This window comes from Thalassophryne amazonica, chromosome 7, assembly GCF_902500255.1.
Source record: "Thalassophryne amazonica chromosome 7, fThaAma1.1, whole genome shotgun sequence".
Classification (NCBI taxonomy): Eukaryota; Metazoa; Chordata; class Actinopteri; order Batrachoidiformes; family Batrachoididae; genus Thalassophryne; species Thalassophryne amazonica.
In genome coordinates, this window is record NC_047109.1 from 110477542 (window position 1) to 110496817 (window position 19276).

The 19276-nt window shown below is 39.8% G+C and overlaps 1 protein-coding gene across 1 annotated transcript in view; it reads right to left on the reverse strand.

The window, feature by feature from the left end:
- The window catches only part of LOC117514760 (catenin beta-1), a 32224-nt gene extending 13539 nt beyond the window's left edge, over nt 1–18685 (reverse strand). The window contains exon 1 of the mRNA XM_034175338.1: nt 18515–18685. The gene's annotated coding sequence lies outside the window, so the exon portion shown is untranslated. The remainder of the gene's footprint in view (nt 1–18514) is intronic.
- Nucleotides 18686–19276: the final 591 nt, after the last annotated feature.

The following is a 19276-nucleotide window of genomic DNA, read 5'->3' on the forward strand; positions in this document are numbered from 1 at the left end:
CATGTCAAATAAAAATATATAACTAAATAGGGAGGAAAATGTTAATGTTATCGAGAGCCTAAGAAGACTCCTTCAAATGTGTTGTTTTCTTGACAGCCCAAAGATTCCGTTTACCACTAGATAGGAGTAAAGCAGCTTGTAAAATAAACCATAAAATACCCACATTGAAGAAGCTGAAGTCAAAGAATTAGTTTTTTAATGACTCAAAATGATTATCAAGGTAATTGTTGATTAATTTAATAGTTGCAGCTTTACTTGTAAGGCACAAAGTCTGCTCACCAATGTCGGCACATACCACCAAAGAAATTTCGGAAGACTTACAAACTGGTTTACCATCTATGTTAGAGCTACCCACACTAAAAAGTGCCTAGTTGCGAAATATTTAATATTAATAAGAAAAAGGGGGGCGGAGGCTTGAGGTCTGTTGTGCAAAGCGATAATCCACTGAAAAGTACCAGGGGTGGGGGATCTTGTCAAATGGGTACCAGAGTTGTGGCGCCACACTGTAACTGGGGCTGCAAAATCAATCATATTGAAATCAAGATATTGATTTGTACCTTTATGACAATTAACATTTTCATTTGTGCCTTCAGCTGCATCAAACACTCATGTTTCTCCCTTAACCCATGCCAATGCAGACCACATGATGCAGCGCAGCAGAAACCAAAAGTGAGCAAAGAGAGACCCAAGCAACAGTAGATATTATATGATGCGTAAATAACTCCTTGTCATTTGTTTGGTGGTTTGTTTGTATGTCACGTGATATTGATCATTTGTCCCATTTGCCACAGTGTTCTGTCCACCGTGCAATTCTGGTTCCATTTACCGTATGAATTTGGTTCCATACATTTTGTACCACTGCGCACAGCTGGGGGCTCACTAGCAGTGATGGTGCTTAGCTTCAAGACAAACACGATGGGGTTTGTTTTGGTGAGACAATGATTTGAACGAGCTTACTGACCATGCAAATTCTTCCAACACAAAAAACCAAATCTATGCCATAAGCTGTCTGGAGGCATTTGCAGTATCTGCTGAGACGTCTCCAGCTGAAATAGAAACACTGTCGAATGAAGAGCTCGACAAATTTCTGTTGTGATTTTTTGCTGGACTGAGGAATGCAGACAGTCTGTACACAAAGAAGTCAATGCACAGCATCAGCTATGGACTACACCATCAGGATTGCTTCTGAACTATCTGACTGTTTTGCAATTTGACTGAGAACAATTTTGGTTTGGATTGTTATTCAAAGTTTGTGTTGGACTGTTTGGAACCACATAAAAAATGTACACCTCTTTTCTCCTGTTTATAAATTAATACAGGAAATGACACGGATCTATTTTAGGTGTTACATAAAACAAATTATGAATGTTTTTTTCATGAGCATGACGCCACTTTTAAACAAGAAAGTCTCATTTGATCCAGAATCAATCAGTCCTAAACTAACTGCAACAATAACTGGTGTCAAAAGTTTCAACTATTTCTTAACACTTGCCACAGTGACACATGCAAACCATTTTATGGACTATGTCAGTGTATTGTTGACATGTGCCAGAATCAGGAACATCAGTTTCAAAATACCCTTTCATACAGGAGACTAGCATCATTCCTTTAGCATACGGATTGCACGACAAACAGCTCGTCCTGCCACAGAGAAGTGCATGCCCAAAATTCCTGTAAGAAATCATTCTTTTCTATCTCACTCATAAGAGATCTTAGAAAATCCTGAATGCATACTTTCCCAAATCCAACACAGCCAAGTCCACAAGGTTTCAAAAAATTAATTTAAGAAAAAATTTTTACCTTCATCACAAACTTATTGTTCAAACAAATTACTTTTGCTGCAAGAAGCACTTGTATTGCTAACATCACATAAGGTCACCTTATCTACTCGACAGCATTACCATGGCAGTTACTCATTTTGTTCTTCAGCTTCTTATAATCTATGAGTGTTTGAGCAATTTATTCTTAACATACCCACAGTATTGGCTTATTATTCATGAACAGATGACAAGTGCTAATTCATGTGCAAACCCTGCCCAGACTGTAGCCATTTATTCACATGTGCCATAAGGCCCCATTTAGCACAGCATGCTTTCCTTTTGATAGGGTCTCCAAAACACCATTCCGAAACACTTGCAAAGGTTGTGAAACATCGTTACAACAATGTTTGCTATCACTAATTTGCAGAACAGAAACTTTTTGGATCACCCACAGCAACATATACTATCCATTCTCAAATTCCACTTTTATTTTCCCCATTCTGTTGTATATTTTACACCTGATTTGCACACAGTCGACATCGTGTTTCTCCCCATTGTGAGAAGGTAGGTGCTAGTGGGCAGACTGCACTAATAAACATATGACATGTCCAGCGTTCAGCACGTGGCAGACAAGCTATATGTAAATTCAAGCACACAATTCCTAATTTTGCACAATCCATACACCATCCACTAAATATCCAGCAGGTGTCATGTCTATGGGATATTCCATAGGCATAAGCACAAAAAAAAAAGTAGCTTTTTTGTTTGACATGATGCACAAAAGTTAATTACAAAAGGGATGTGGCCTGCATGGCTTTTAATTTTGGTACGTAAAAAAAAAAGATACTTAATAAAAACGTGCCACCCCATGCAGGACTTTTATTTGTAAGAGAATTTATACAATGTGGTATTACTGTTTGCTGCTTAGTCAATCTGCTGGTACACACTGCACCAGATGGTGGTGGTAAACCAACAGGTTTGCCTACTGCCATTGAACAAACAAGAAGTACTGTTGTACAATGATAATGAAAATTTGGACAAGTAGCTAACTACATTTTATCAACTTTATTTCTAACATTGTCAAAATGCCTTGGTGTTTTGAATGCAGCCATGGATTTGTGAGTGCAGGGAAGGGATGGCTGAGTGATACTGCATTAGCACAATGTTCAAGTTATGTCACTAAGACATGTACATGTAAGAGACGTCTGCCAGTCTTGATACTTCATAGCAAACACTGTACAATTCCTCTGAAAAGCAGAACATAGCTATACCAAATTAGAGCCTCTTCTCTTAATGTATGGCATTTAAGACTCAACTAGCACTTTGGTAAGAGGGTGCAGCATTTGTTACCAGTTTTAGAAAACCCCCCGTCATTTATTGCTTTGGAATTATTCCTTACACAAGCTGTGGACCAACTTTTCCACCCACTCCCCCACCCACTAAACTAGATTTTTTTCTGTACAAGATTTACTTTGTATGAACTAACAGCAAACCTTTGAAAATTTCAGGGAAATTAGTAGGCATCAAGTTTAGATATCAATATTTTCTAACTATTATGAAGACACAGAGGTACACAAATAGAGGTATTTTGGGGCACTTTGCAAAACTGCAAAAACAGAAATGCAACATAAATGCTACTACATGTCCTGTTTAAACAGGACTGACTTTACATACACAAAGCTGCTTTTTCAAATGATGTGGTGCATCAAAGTTAACGGTCGCCTAATCAGTTTGATGTCATTATCCATTCTTACTGACAAAATCAAAGTCAGCAAGCATAGCAGAGGTTAAAAAGAAAAGAATGAACCGATAAATAATGCAGACCATTGTTTAAGTATTGTTTATACATCAAAACACTGATCCCAGTTCATTCACATACGTTTTATTATGTCAAAACCACAGTGGAGCAAATCAACTGGAATCTTTTGTTACATCTGGTGACGTAATGAGGCCCCATTAGCACAACACGTCTTCCTTTGTATACAATGTTCCAAAACACAGGTGGCCCAAATGATTGGTAATGTTCCAAACAAGCAGGGGTGAAAATCTGCAGACAACCCACAATTTGTTTATGATTCTGAGGCAATGATGGAATTACAAAAGATCATCAAAACATCCACTTTTTTCTGTACAAAAAACATTTTTGTTACCATAAGATAAAGCCTATGAGCTGCCTTGGTCAGGGGCAGACTGCAAATAAACATTTTTTGATTGCCTGGAGAAAACCCACGCAGACACGGGGAGAACATGCAAACTCCACACAGAAAGGGTGGGAAGCGATCCCACGACCTTCTTGCTTGTGAGGCATCAGTGGTAACCACTAAGCCACTGTGCTACCATGTGCTACCCTGTGGCTAGCTACTTTTAAAATCAAGTGCATGCCCATTACTGTATTAGTAGGATACATCCCCCAGACCCCAGGGGGCCTCAATGAACATTTAAACTCTTGGCCTAGGACTGCATAGTACACACTCACTGAAGGACCTCGGTGAGAACAACGCGTATATTTTGTCCTCATCTTTCTGATATTTTTAGTAATTATTTCCATGGTTGGAGTCTAAAATGTCTCTAGCTTCACAGGCTGTCAAACAGACAGAACTCAGCGTTTTCCACTAACACTTTGATTTCACTGACACCTGGATCGAGACTTACACAGTCAATACTTTAAAGTAGACCAGCATTGAAATAAATGGTCAGATTTCAGAAAGAAATAGCTGATATTTATAAGACCCTTGTAAATGCAGTAAAGTAAATCTGTAAGCCCAAATTTGTAATTCAGCGGAGAAATCTTCATTTAAAAATGACAAATTTGCAGCTAAAATTTAGCCCTCTGTGAAACCAGTTTGTACAGCCGTATCATTTCCATGACGTCAGGGACAAGACGATGCGCTCCCGCCTTCAGTCCGATCCCGCACTGAAATTGATTTTATCTGTTAGTAATGTTACTTATACACGTCCTGGTTTCAACATCCAAAAGTAAGCTGCAATGAATGTGAGATACAGATCTGTGTGCTCAGATCAGCAACGACATCGACAGCGGGCGCCATTCTTCCTCTCCCGCTCTCTGCCTCCGCTGGGCTTATTAAGTCTGCAGGCTCATTAACGAGCTCGTTAACCGCCGATGCGGGCCACTCACACCGCCCGTGTCTGCTTTGCAGCCGGTGTTGTGCCAGATTCAGCGCACAACACCGACATCACCTCTCTGTCTACTGAATGGAGCACACTTGGCACAAGTCCTGAGATTACGCTCGCTGTTTTAATGCGAAGCGGCCGGTACACCTGTTGCTGCAAGGACAGACTTCTTGCGGCAAAATCCACAGCGCCGCACGTCTCGGCAATGACTGGGATTCTTTGCGGGTCTCGCCTCCATATCCCGCGATGGTACCGGAGGCGAAAGACAGTAGATTTTCACTGCGACACCACTCAATCAAACGGGCGTATGAAAAAGTCCCCCAAAATAATTTTCAAGCACAAATAAAAGAAATGTGTACTCACCAAACGTGCCGCAAGACAGTATGAAGTTTTAAAAAAAAGTAGATCCTTCCATATAAGACAAGAAAAAGGTGCAGATGCAAACTGACGTAAATCCACAAATTACAATTGGCGCAATGCATGCTGGGAGAGGGTCTTGTCCGTGATGTCTCAGCAGCGTCCATGATGAGAGGGACAATTTGCGGAGGGCTAAATGTTAGTTGTAAATTTGTCATTTTCAAATGAAGATTTCTCCGTTGAATGACAGATCTGGGCTTGCAGATTTACTTTACTACATTCAGAAGGATCTCATGTGTAAATGTAAGTCATTTTTTGTTCAAAAAATCTGACTGCATTTTTTTCAATGCAGGTCTCCTTTAAAAAGACAAGTCACATGACAATGACATTGTACTTTGCACCATTATGCAAGCTGGGCAATTATTCTGAGGCATCAACTTAACTTTTTACAAGGAGTACTGCAACCCCCTACTGAAAATGTTAGTAACAAGCAGTAAATTTAGGGGCACACACTATACATCGAACTGCAATGCAATTATTCACATTTCCCCCATTTTAAGTATATTACTGATAAATGCTGTGTAATAAAGTACAATACGAGGGTAGGCTGAAAAGTTCTAAGGCTCACCAAGAAGGAGAAATGCCATTTCAATAAAACTTTGCATGCATTAAGTTCAACTCTTCTGATGACTGTTATTTTCTTCCAGGTTGTGAGGTAGTTTGTGGTTCACAGCCAAGTTTGAAAGTTCGTGGTAGAGGGAAACGGCAAAAATGTACAAAATCTGGCATCGCCGTGTGATTAAGTACCCGCATAAGAAGGGGTTAAAGCCCAAGGACATTCATGCGGATATGGTTGATGAAGCTCCCTCCATATCTACAGTGCAGAAGTGGGCAGCTGAATTTAAGAGGGGCAGAGAGAGCCTTGAAGACAGCCCAAGGTCTGGGCGGCCTGCAACAGCCACAACCCAGAAAGACATTGACCTTGTTCATGAAATGGTGATGGACGACAGACTATCAACAATTAATCAGCTAGCAGATGCTGTGGGAATATCCTGTGAGAGAATTGAACACATTCTGCATGAAGAACTTGGAATGTCAAAGGTGTCAGCTCGGTGGGTGCCATGTCTTCTGACGCCTGATCAGAAAAGCACCAGGCTGGTCATGTCGAAGACAAACTTGGCGCAATTTGAAGAGGATCCAGCCAATTACATGGAACATTTTCTTACCCAGGATGAGTGTTGGGTTCACCACTTTGAACCAGAGACAAAAAAACAAACAATGCAGTGGAAACACCCAAGGTCACCACCTCCAAAGAAGGCCAAGGTCATTTCATCTGCGTGGAACATGGTTTCAGTTTTCTGGGATGCCATGGGCATTGTGTTTGTGGCCTATCTTGAAAAGGGACAAACCATAAATGGACAGTACTATTCTAACCTAGTGAGAGTTACGCAAGGCTATCAAAAAGAAGCGACCAGGAAAGCTGATGAAAGGGGTGCTGTTCCATCAAGACAATGCCCCAGCTCACAAGTCAACAGTGGCCATGGCCACTATCCACGAGTGTGGATTTGAACTGGTAGATCACCCACCATACTCCCCTGACTTGGCACCCTTGGACTTTCATCTGTTCCCAAACCTGAAAAAACTTGGCTGGGAAGCACTATCTGAGCAATGATGAGGTGATGGCTGCTGCTGAGGACTATTTTGACTCTCAAGATGAAAGCTTCTATGCCAAGGCCATCGAAGCACTCAAGCACCACTGGAAGAAGTGTGTGGAGTTACAGGAGACTATGTAGAAAAATAACCCTGAATTTGTTCAATTCCACAACTGCATCATAGTCAGCCTTAGAACTTTTCAGCCTACCCTCGTATGCCACTTTATTTTGAGTTCACAATATCACATTTTAATTGAAATTATGAATTTAGTTTTCCTCCTTGACCTCAGCAATTTGTTGCTGTCAAGAGCCTGGCTCTAGTACGGGAGGAAAACCATTTGGCGGGGGATATGTCAATGGTTTATTTTACCACTGTTAAAAGTGTGACACTGGCATGAAAATAATGCTACATGTTACTTTCAGGCCATTTTACTTAAGGGGCTACTCCACAGAGCGCCGTTCCTTTCTGTTTAATCTCGAACAGCAAATCAGCGCACATTTTGAAGCATCATAGTAACTTCTTGATCCAGCTTTGTCAATCTTCAATAAAAATTAAGAACCATATTTTTTTTAACCATTTAAAAAAATTTATCCCAATTCTCAAAATTTCTGATAGGTATTCATAGTTTTAAAGGCTTCAATCATGTTCAAATTTCTTTAAACGGGGTATTAGTAGTTATAACAGTATATCTTCCCACCTGGATATCTTCCTCCCCAACCACTGAAAGGCAACATTCCTACAGGGCAGCACTGATTAAAGCTTACCCAAACCATGACAAGGCCCAATCAGAATACAGCAACCTTTAAACTCTATTTCTCATGGATGTCTTATGGTCCCAGATGAAGCAATTTGATTGACAGTGAACAATATTTGTATTCTTTCTGTATCCATCAACAGCTATCCACAATAGCAATATTTCCCATTCTGAAGTATCTTATCCCTCTTCCAAATGTACTCTACAAATAAATGGACCCGATTATAGAACATCTGTGCATTATGGGGTGGGGTAAGACATGACCTGGATATCTGCACGCCCCCCCCCCCCCCCCCAACACCCTCACATCAAGAATTCTGTACAATATATCACTAAATTCAGCTCAGCATATCCTTGCCAATATTAAACAATGACGTAACTATATTCCCGACTACTTAACCGAAGTCTGAGGTGTATTTTAGCTTAACCAGGAGCAAATTAACTGATAGATAGCTTTTTGAAACTACTTAGGACAAGCAGAGTGGTGCTTTATCAACTTAGAGCTCCAGCCCTGTCTAACTGGCCTCTATTTGAGCATACCCTGCTGATAAAGGTATCTAATTCCAGATCTCATGTTCTATTGAGAACACCCATCCATGATGAGGTGTTTTCCCACTCTGTCAGCCATGTATAAATCCAGATAGGATGAAATTGGTGATAATACTGCAGCAGACTTGCTTTTCAGGGAGTGGAGGGGAGGCAGAGATATTCAGGGTGGGGTAGGATATCCTATAACAACCCCCCCCAGGTGGAAAATAACCTGGGACATTGGATTAAGCAGTTTCATCCCATTTTTGCACTTTTGTCTAGTGAGTGATCTTCGTAGAATGCCGACCTGTGGAATAGCCCTGAATGTGTATTATGTTGTAATCGTGTCATCTGAAGTAACAGCCAAGTCATGGAACAGCTAAGTTCTCTAATTTAAGAAAAGTGTGAATTTTACTTCATAATGAAAAAGTAAATTAGTCAAACACTAAATTTGAGATAAAAACAAAAATTAACGTATCATCTGGGTTTTTCTTTGGAAAACTACCCTGTGTAGCATGATTAGCTTTTTCTGTTGTGACACATTCACCTCTCTCTCTCTCTCTCTCTCAGCTGCTTGCAAAAGTTTTAGTAGACTGATAATATCCTTCATAAACAACACAAAAGTAACCAAGTGAAACTAACTCGCACGCTCCCACTCACACATCCTCCCTTACTTTTCAGTGAGGGGAGGGAGGGAGTGACACCCCATCGGCAAATTTGCAGGTCGCTGTGACGCATGTAGATGACAAGACCTTTACAGTCTCACTGCCGCCCAGCCGTTCTTCCCACACACACAAACACAGACTCGCTCTGCATTTGTCAACATGGAGATAACCCAAACAACACCACTGTTATAAATTCGCAGGTCACACGCATGTGAGCAGTTGTAAGAAGAAACGCAAAGGGGGAAAAAAAATGGTCACAAAGTGGGACCATTTGCGGGCAGTCTGGAACTCTGCAACCTGCATATCAAACGTGCCGAACAGTGAGGGGCAGTCCGTACGGATTAACTATTTAACTATGATCTGTTATGCGCTGTATGAGCATACATACTGTGACAGGCAACTCAAAATATGGGGTTTAATTCTTAATCTTCAGTCATTGCCTTCAGCTAAATTGCAACTTCAACCATTTTTTGTTTTGTTTTTAGATGGCCGATGTAGGTTTTTCCTGCACAAAACTCAACAGCTCATCTTCACAGTGATTTGCGCTTCTCAGATCAGTCAATACAGACGCTCGCCACATCCTAATGCTCACGTTAGTGCTGCATTATGTGACAAACAAAAGTTCTAAAACATGACTGTTTCAAGACGTGAATGATTAAATCCATTGTGAATCACTGTTTCCAGATGCTCAATTTTCTCAGGCCAGCCGCCACGGTCTGAAATGAAGCTGCATTTCCCACAATGCATTTCTGGTTTCAAGCAAATCACGACATTTGTTGGTCATGTGTCATGAAAACTCCTGGTTCCCTGTTCAACTACTGCGCTGAAGGGATATTAGTGGTTAAGCGTTAGACTTGAGACCAGAGGATCCTTGGTTCAAATCCCAGCCTGACCAGAAAATCACTGAGGGGCCTTGGGCAAGGTACTTAATCCCTTAGTTGCTCCCAGTGTGTAATGAGTACCTTGTATGGCAGCACCCTCACATCGGGGTGAATGTGAGGCATTATTTGTAAAGTGCTTTGAGCATCTGGAAAAGTATATAAATGCAGTCCATTTAAATATGCATCTAAAATAACGGATTTGACCACTTTATCGTTATTAACAACAACAGCAGCAGCACTGCATTTGCCTGAGTTGGACAAAATGACATCAACTGGAATCAAAGAAACTATGATTTAGCCTGTAGACAATCTTTTGGTTTTGTTGTATTTTTGTTATCACTGTTCATGAAATGCTATAATTGTGATCATTTTGTTCCAAAACAGTAAGCTTTCCGCAGATATTCATTTATTGCCACTGTGATGAAAAACAAATGCAACTACTCCAATTTTTGCTTTCATATATTGCCCATTGCACCTGTAAAGTGCATTTCTTCTAATAAAGCTGCCTTAACACTACATTAAATATACTTCCCAAAATCACAAACAGGTACTTAGACAAAAGCAAACCAGACATGCATTTCCACTGGTTAAAAACTACAGACATTTTCCATGTGTATGTAGGCGTTGAGTTATAGTTGCCAATATGCAAATACACACTTTAGCAGAAAAACTAGCTCACTGAATTATTTCCCTCCATACACCCACTCCACCCCAGCCCAGCCGTATCATTAAAATAATTGAGTCAGGCTTTAAAACTGCTTCTTATAACCACAAATGTACCAACTCAAATTGAATGCTCACACGCCATCCTCCCAAGCTGCCCTCATGTACCCCAGCCCTGTCCTAATAGAAGCCATATGTCCCACACAAGGCTGCATTCAAACGAAACATATAACCAAAATATAGTGGCAGAGTGGACCCAATATAGTGGCAGAGTGGACCCATTTATCACTCACACTGGTAGAAAATGTGGCTGCATATGATGCTTTTGATGGCCAAACAGTCAGATTTATCTGACTTGTGGCGTAATGGTTCATAGTTGATCCACGATCTGTATGGACCCCCCGACACGGTTAAGCATGCATGTGAACTGCAGATCAATTGCAGTTTAAATAAGCGTGATTTTGTGTCACGATGATGTCTTTTTAAAACTGATAACTCAGTTTTGATGCAGTTGTGGTTATAAAAAATAAGTTATAAAAAAAAAGTCTGGATAAAAGTTAAACATGCTGTGCGTGCAGTCATGAAATAGCTGACTAAAAACAGTCTCATATTCCACATGGTGCTTGCTCATCACACTTAGATCAAAAACAAAAATGCACAAAAAAAAAATCAATCTCAGAAAATTAAAGGAATCAAGGACAAAGTGTCTGTTGTCTCGTCTGTGCAGTCTTGAGCAGACTACTCTCGAAGCACGTGCACAACGGAGCTGGCAGAAAGCCACGGCTCCAGAAGATATGGAGTATTCATGACTTTTCCCAAGCATTTGCTCATCAGGACCACTGACCTGAATGAATTTGGACCAGAGGAAGGACTAATGCATTTATCCTGAAAGGGTTTAAAATAAAATTACAACCATGACCCTCTCAGCAGACCATCCTGACATATAGGGCTGCAGCTATCGATTATTTAAGTAATCGAGTATTCTGGCGATTGAGTAATCGGCTAAAAAGTACTTTTGCGTTTTTAAACATCAATAGTCCAGGGCTCTCCCTAAGCAATGGCACAATGTTGCTGCATCAGTGTTGACATTTTGCTGAAATGGCGATGGGATGTGGTTTCTGTTTTGTTTTTTCCCCAACTTGTAAAATTTAACCATTTGAGTTTTTTGGGTGCCTGCAATTCAGCAGATGCATTTCAGCTGGAGGTTGAACATGCAAGCCTCGCAGCCAGTTTTTTTTATTATTATTTTATTTAAGTTACAGTATTTGTGAAGCGTTGCGTGTTGCCCCCCAAAAAATGAAATTAAAAAGCAAAACACTCAATTTGAGTCTGAGCAAAACACAGAAGAAAGGGTGGACTTTTGCTGAGAGGATCTTTCAAAAACTGTCAGTGTGGCTGGGGACGGAGCTGTGACTCACCCGGTGTGAGCAGAGTGCTGAGAGCCCCTCACACCAGGTAGAGGGAGACAGCAGCCGGTCGCCGGGCAAGTCACTCCCCACGTAGAGCGGACTGTGTGTTTTTTTTTTTTAAATAGACAAACACTGCTTCGCTTTAAATGCACAGTCATTCTATTTCAGATGATCAGTGTGGACTGTCTTTCTCTTAAAACGGCTTTATTTTACTCTGTTTCGCGTTGGAAAGCAGTAGCTTTTGGATTAGCCTTTACATGGTTTATAGGCATGCTGTAGTCTCCTGTTTTTTTCTGGGGACATTACAGCACCACACACAGGCCTGGCATATGTACTACAACATTAAGTGAAGCTTCGGGGCATAGAACATTCGAACATTTTTTGTAATCGAATTATTCGAGTTACTCGATTAATCGTTTCAGCCCCATTGACATACTCATCTTTTTGAAAAATAATTTGAAGTCAAGAAAGTTATACTTTATACAACAATTATGCATCTTATTTTAAAATATGTAAATACTGGGCAGTGTTTTCATTTTTCTTTCAAGACCACAGTCTTGTTTTCATTATTGAAGTTGTTTTTTTTTTTTTTTAATTGAAGGCAAAATAGTATTTGTATATTTGTTTCCTGATCCGAAAAAGTAATGTGATCCCTGGCTTAAAAACCACATTTGATCCGAACCATGGCTTTTGTGATCTGTGCCAGCCCTACTAAAAAGGTGATTCACAGTAATCTGAATATGACACTTATTTGGATAGACAGAAGAAAGCTCAAGGTGTATAGAGCCATCACTGGTCCAGTCAGAGATCACTGAAACTAGTGACTAATAACTGACACACCATTCTGATTCACATGGCTGTGTTGTGCAATAGGTTGTATGAATAACGGGGCCTAAAGGAAGCTGATTATAAGGCCAAGTGTAGGCCATGACTCACATTGCATTAAGCAGGTCTTGTGACTGAATACTTTCAAGTTAGGTAGCATTTTCACTTCATATAATTGAAAACAAACACTGGCAGAGCTGAGCTTTAAATTCAAAAACTATTTGGACATATCAAAAAGATACTGAACAACTAAACTAGGACTGCAAATAGTTTTTTTATTATGGATGAATCTGTCTATTCAATTCAATTGTGGCTCAAATGTTCATAAAACCAGAGAAAAGATGATGACATGTCTGAATAGACATTTTATCTAGGATGCAAACCATTCAGCTAATACTAGTAATATGCAAAATAACTGGAAATGTGATAAATTTGGAACTGCTCCTCATACCAAAACTAACAAGGTAAAATTCTGAATTCCATGAAACACTGAGTAGAACAGGAAACATCTGATTGTCATATACATGGTACACAGACACAAACCACCTCATTTCTCACAATCTTTCCAATATTTAACTCCAGATAAAATGCAGAGGTAGCCTATTTTTAAGAGCTTTACTAGTACATACTACAGAGGTCCCAAGTACCATCACGTTGGTGCTTATAGGGCTGCACAATTTATCACAATTGTAATCTTGACAGACATCATCTATGTGATTATGTAATCAAAGGATGCAATTTAAATAAATAAATTGTCACAGGCTGTACAGAGTATGGGCTACGTGCTGTATATGTACACAATTATAATTCAAACTTTCCTCCTCCATCAGATGTTGTAGACTTTTATACATGTTTTGCAAATCGCTTTTTTAAACAGGAGGAAGATCAGAGTTCTGGGTTGTTTTGTATGTTTACCCATGCATGAGTCGAACACCTGCTTTTCAACTTTTCTCAAGAACACACGTTGTGTGATGTGATTGTTTGAACCATGTAGTTTTTGCACTAAAACAGAAATGTGGCAGGGGTGGGGTTTGAACCGGGAACTTCCCGCACTGACACCAAGCACACTAGCCATTTGGCTACCACCTCTACTATAAACATTATTATAAATAACTAAAAATATAGCCATTCAACTGTACTTCACACTGCCTTGACTTGGACTAACAGTTGCAGTGTCGCATTACTCAGAAATTGCATGAAATAGACTTCTTGTCTAATTTTGGCCCACCTAGCTGTTGACACCGCAACAAGTTGGATCTTGCTGCTTTAAAATGCCCACTCTGATTGAAAATGAATGGTAGCTGGTTGCTTTGCCTGTCTCGTATTGCTATTGTGATCAAGGCCAGCCATGCTTGACACTACTGTAAACAGTGAAGTTAGAGTACCCTGTGTGGGACAAATTATGCAATGACAGCATTTCAAATAGCCAGTATTTTTTTTCTGTATTGTTTATTCTGCAAGAGTTTTCAGCAAAAATAACGCAGATGGAGATATGTCCATCCTAAGATCACATTGATGTTTTCAGCCAACTGGGCTCTACTACAAAGTCACACAAATCTAACAGCATTCACAGAAATTCACCAACTATAAACACAATTCAGGCCTGACAGCTTGGGAAACAGGCTCATTGGCATTTGCCCAATGTCACATTTTTATAATGTTGCCTCTGTACAACACCACAATGTAATTGAAATGAGAATCAAAAGCACTTTATCGCAGCCATTTTGGAATTAGTGATCTACAGCACTATGCAAAGGTGTCTGCATTGCCTCCCTCACTAATTTTTTCATTGTGGTGGTTTAAAATTACAAACATTGTTCCACTGCCAAATAGGGATGGGTATTGATAAAATTTTATCAATATCGATCAGATTCTTTATTGATTCCCTTATCGATACCCCTTGTGAATTTTCTGTGTACTAAAAGTAGGCTTTACAGGTTTTCTATGTCAACAACATTTTAAATTGGTCATTAGACCCTTGATCTCTGGACATAAATAAAAATAAAAATCTGTAGTTTTTGGAGCTGTGTGAAAAGAACGGAGGAGTGACTCACGATTGACATATTCAGGTATGAAAGTGGTGAAAAACAAGAAAAGCTGAAACCCATAATTACCCCCAACACCACCCGCATGGAAATGTTTGAATTCCAAGCTCTGAAATCCAATCTGGGCCTACTCCAGACAACAAACTGCAGTGAGTGCAGCATCCATTTACTGAGAAAAAACCCAACTTTCCTTATTCAAATTCATTCCAGTAGTATTCTGCTCTTAATAGGATGCAGCAGTTTTCTAGCTTGGCAGATAGTTCTGGAGGAAATCACTGAAGAAATTAAACTGAAAATATGGTATGACAAACAAATTGTCATTAAACTTAAATAAAACAGGGATGAAGTGGAGGTGTAAGAGTCACTAGGTGTTCACAGGAAACATTTATTTCTATGGTGGTTCTATCTTTTCTGTTGTGTTTTGTTTCATTAGGTTCTTTTTGACTCAAACTGTATTGTAACATTATTAGTCTATTATTGTCTATTATGTAGACTATTATTGTTGTTGCCATTATTAATATATGAATAAAATTTTAAAAATTACAATTTGACTCTTACGTCAACGAACGCTGAGCCATTAATTATACAGAAAACAAATCAACAAACGTGCTGATGCGAACAGCTTAATGCTAACTTTAACATTGAAAACGCCATAGACATGCTAACGTGTTAGCATCGGTCCCGTTTTTAAGTTATAAAATACATCAACTGTTTCAGAAGACAGTAACAGGTCGGCTTAACATAAAAATATTACTCAGACATAGGCTCTTCAGGGTTTAGTGGAGAAAAATTAGGATAAAGCGAAATAAAAATGAATCCACGAATCGTAGATCGAAGCACTGCTTCGATCTGCGAATCACTACTTCGATTGGTTCAAGGTTCAAAGTAAAGCCGCGCTGCAGAAAAGTTGATTACAGACCTGCTGCAGGTCTGTAATCAATGTAGAGAAATTATTTTCCTGACAAACACCCCCCAAAACAAGAGCCACTCTGAATGACCGATAAGGGAATCGATACCCAACCCTACTGCCAAAATACATATGGACCTGACAGCAACATTATAAGACCATACATTTACAAAAGTCACAATTGCAAATGACATTTTCTATGCAGGTACGGTAGCAATAAGTGGCTGAGTCTACAACTCCTTCCCACAAAATGGGATGCCAGTTCATCACAGGTTATTTGGCAAGCCCTTTCACAGATCTGTGATCTCAACGACAGGTACCCTGAAGCATAAATGAAATCCAACCATGGTCTATATATTGGTAGTCCAACTCCTATCTCACAGAGCCACCTGCTGTGCATTTTAATAGGGAGGAGGCATCAAGCACAAGATCATTTCATCACAAACCGCATGAGAATAAGATGTGCATTTTGCTACAGATCCACTGTGACACCCGCAGAAACAAATGTGCCCATATCACCAGCTATTCAAACATCAGCCGTTACTGTACTGTGTAGGTCTATACATGTAAATGAACCAAACAAGCTGCATCATCACCACAAGCGGAACGACCGATGCTGCCACCAGCTTCAGTAATGTGCAGGGTCAGCAGCCCTCACTGCTGGCTGGCACAGTGAGCTCAGTGCCTGCTAGCCCTCTGTGGATTGATGCATAAATCATGTGCTTAAAGAGAAAACTAGTGATCCAGGAAACACCTCCCCAACCACCACATGAACAAAGTGCTTTCTCATACGGCATGGTACTCATATGAAACAATGCAACTCAATGGTATGTCAAATTGTTATGAGACCAAAAAGGTTTGTGTTCTCTGTTCTCTGTTGGTGTTATGTTCCAGATCAGTTTATAGTCTTTGTTGTGTAGAGAGTGACATTACTAGGGCGTTTCATATACTTTTCTGATTAAAATACATTTTCCACTTCAATCCATTTCTGAGCTTCACTATGTTTACAGTTACATAACTATAGAGTGATATTTTACTGCAGGCCTCTTCAGATGCTCATATCCGCTTGCAGTCAGGTGGTAGCTTGAAATATGCCACTGCAGGTGTAGGACGCAGCCCTACACCCACACTTCCTTCCATCTTAAAATTTCCTGCTCCATTACACCAAAATAACATTGACAAAACATATTTGTCAGCTCTTGATCCACTGTGAAATCTGATTGGGGGATTTCACACAGAGGGAGTGCAGTATTACAAATTAAAAAGCTAAATGTTTTATAATGACACCTAAACCAAAAATCAATGGATTTGCAGTGATGTGTGAAACATTTATGGAGCAGAAACAGTAGATGGAGAGGAATGTAATTAGTTTTTATAATCACCGTAAGCCATTTATCAAGGACGAAGAGCCAAAAGCTTCTCTAAGATGAATATTCACACATTTTTGCTTTAAAAAATAAATAAGTTTATATATTGATATTTGGACTTCAGGGATAAAATCACTTTGTCACAAGAGAACCAATTAAATCAAACAGCTGAGAGACTAGTTGAAAATATTTGCCTATAACATTAATTAGTAAATGTAAAAAGGGATCCACCGGAGTGTAAAACTAGTAAAATAGGCCTGAAAATATTCACATTTAAGATGAAATCAAGATTTGGACGTAAAAAACCCGACTCAATCAATCAATAATAAATATTTCTGCAGATTTAGTCTAATCGTTGCAGCGCTACTGCACATTTGATTTAAATTCCACCCCAGTTTCGCACTGTTCTACAGGATAATCCCCGTGCAATAGTAAAACACTTCAAATTATAGCTAAAAATAATCCCAGCTCCACGCTCTGCCACAGTAAAGGATTTGCGGAGGAACAAGTTATTTTGAGGATTCATTCTTTTTTGTTCTTAAATCGATATAAATTGCTCCAACACCGCAGTTTCTCCTTGGTGATCAATAAATTAATCTATATAATTCGTGCGGTTATTTTATTTATTTATTGGAGCGGGAGGATGGCAAAACAAAAGCCGCACCAGATTCACCTTTTCGGTAAATACCACACGCGCCAAAGGATTTTGGTGTTTTAGAGTTAACGTCCACATAGAAACCAGCTAAATAAAATAATCTGCAGCGTGTTTTACCCATAGACATCATATGATTTTACCCCTTTGCTCCCCACAGTTGCTGACTTTTTCCTCCAGCAGATCAGATTTCACACTCAGGCTCCTCCTCGTCTTCCTCCCAAAGCACAGCGGCACGCAGGAATTTATCGGTCTTTGTTTAAAAAGACGAACGGAGAAAAAAAACAAGCCTTAAACAAACATAAATGCAAATTAAAACAAGTTTGTGGAGATAACGCCAGCGCCAAGTCACGTTTAACTTTAACAGCTTTTAGTTTTATCAAGTTGCGACGAGCCAAACTTTCGACGAATTAAACTACTTTCCCCTACTTAGCTAGCTAGTCAAGATTTTTGTTTTATTTCTTTTTAAATATGTATTTTACTTTGTTAAAAACGTAAAAATGAACCAGATACCAACAACAGCAAGCGAATAGAAAACAAATGTCAGAATAGAGGAATGTAGACAGAAACACAACAGCGGTATTCGTTAAGCTAACTAGTTGCTATCGTTAGCCAACTAGTCAACAAGCGAAAACAGCAGCATTTACTCCCCAAAAGCTCGCCGTGGGAAAACTCAAGTAACTAGACTAGTCACTAACCACAACCCCGTACGACCATAAAGCCAACGAGTACGGCAGGTTAAACCGGCGCCGTCCCACTAGGCGGTGGCCGGCGAGCAGCTGGATCGTTAGCGGCGGCGGCAGCTGCATCACCGACCGGCAAACACACACATCCACCGACTCCCGCTGGCACTCAGCGAAAGCTCGCTACGAACACATGAGAACAAACAGCCCAAAGTTTGAATGTCAAAGCCTACCCTTGTCAACACAGCAGGTCCGTCTACTCCGGATCCCGGACAGCAAGTAAATAAAAGCCAATCTGAAATGGGAGGAAAAAAGTAAAGATGAGTGTCAGCGGGAGTCCTCGTCCACTCCCTCCACACGCAGCAGATGTTGACTCCGTCGGAGCAGCAAGCGGCTGGGAAATGTAAGATGGCGGCGCGTTTTTATAGGCCGGAGAACGCCTCCAGTTGTTGGATATCCTGCCGTGTAATGGAATAAAGTAGTAACGAAATCACACAACTTATATTTATCTCAGTGTTAAACGTGTTTGCATATATTTACACAACAGGTGAATTATATACAATTTTCATGACGGTTAGTTTAAGGAGGCATAGTCGGCAAAAATCAGCGTCTTCGAGACGAGCATGAATACACAATTGAATCAAGTTCCGGCTGACAAGAAAGGAATATATGAATCTTTTTCCCAAAAACTTAAAGAGGGAATATTATGCGTCTTTTTGCGCTGATACAGATCACCAGGTGTCTTAAAATATTTGTATTAAAGATTGCAGAAATCAATCAAGTAATCTTCGAGAATCTACATAAAGCCACATTTTTAGAACCCCAATTCCAATGAAGTGGGGACGTTGCATGAAATGTAAATAAAAACAGAATACAATGATTTTCAAGTCCTGTTCAACCTATATTTAATTGAATACACCACAAAGACAAGATATTAAAATGTTCAAACTGATAGACTTTTTTGTTTTTGTGCAAATATTTGCTCATTTTGAAAT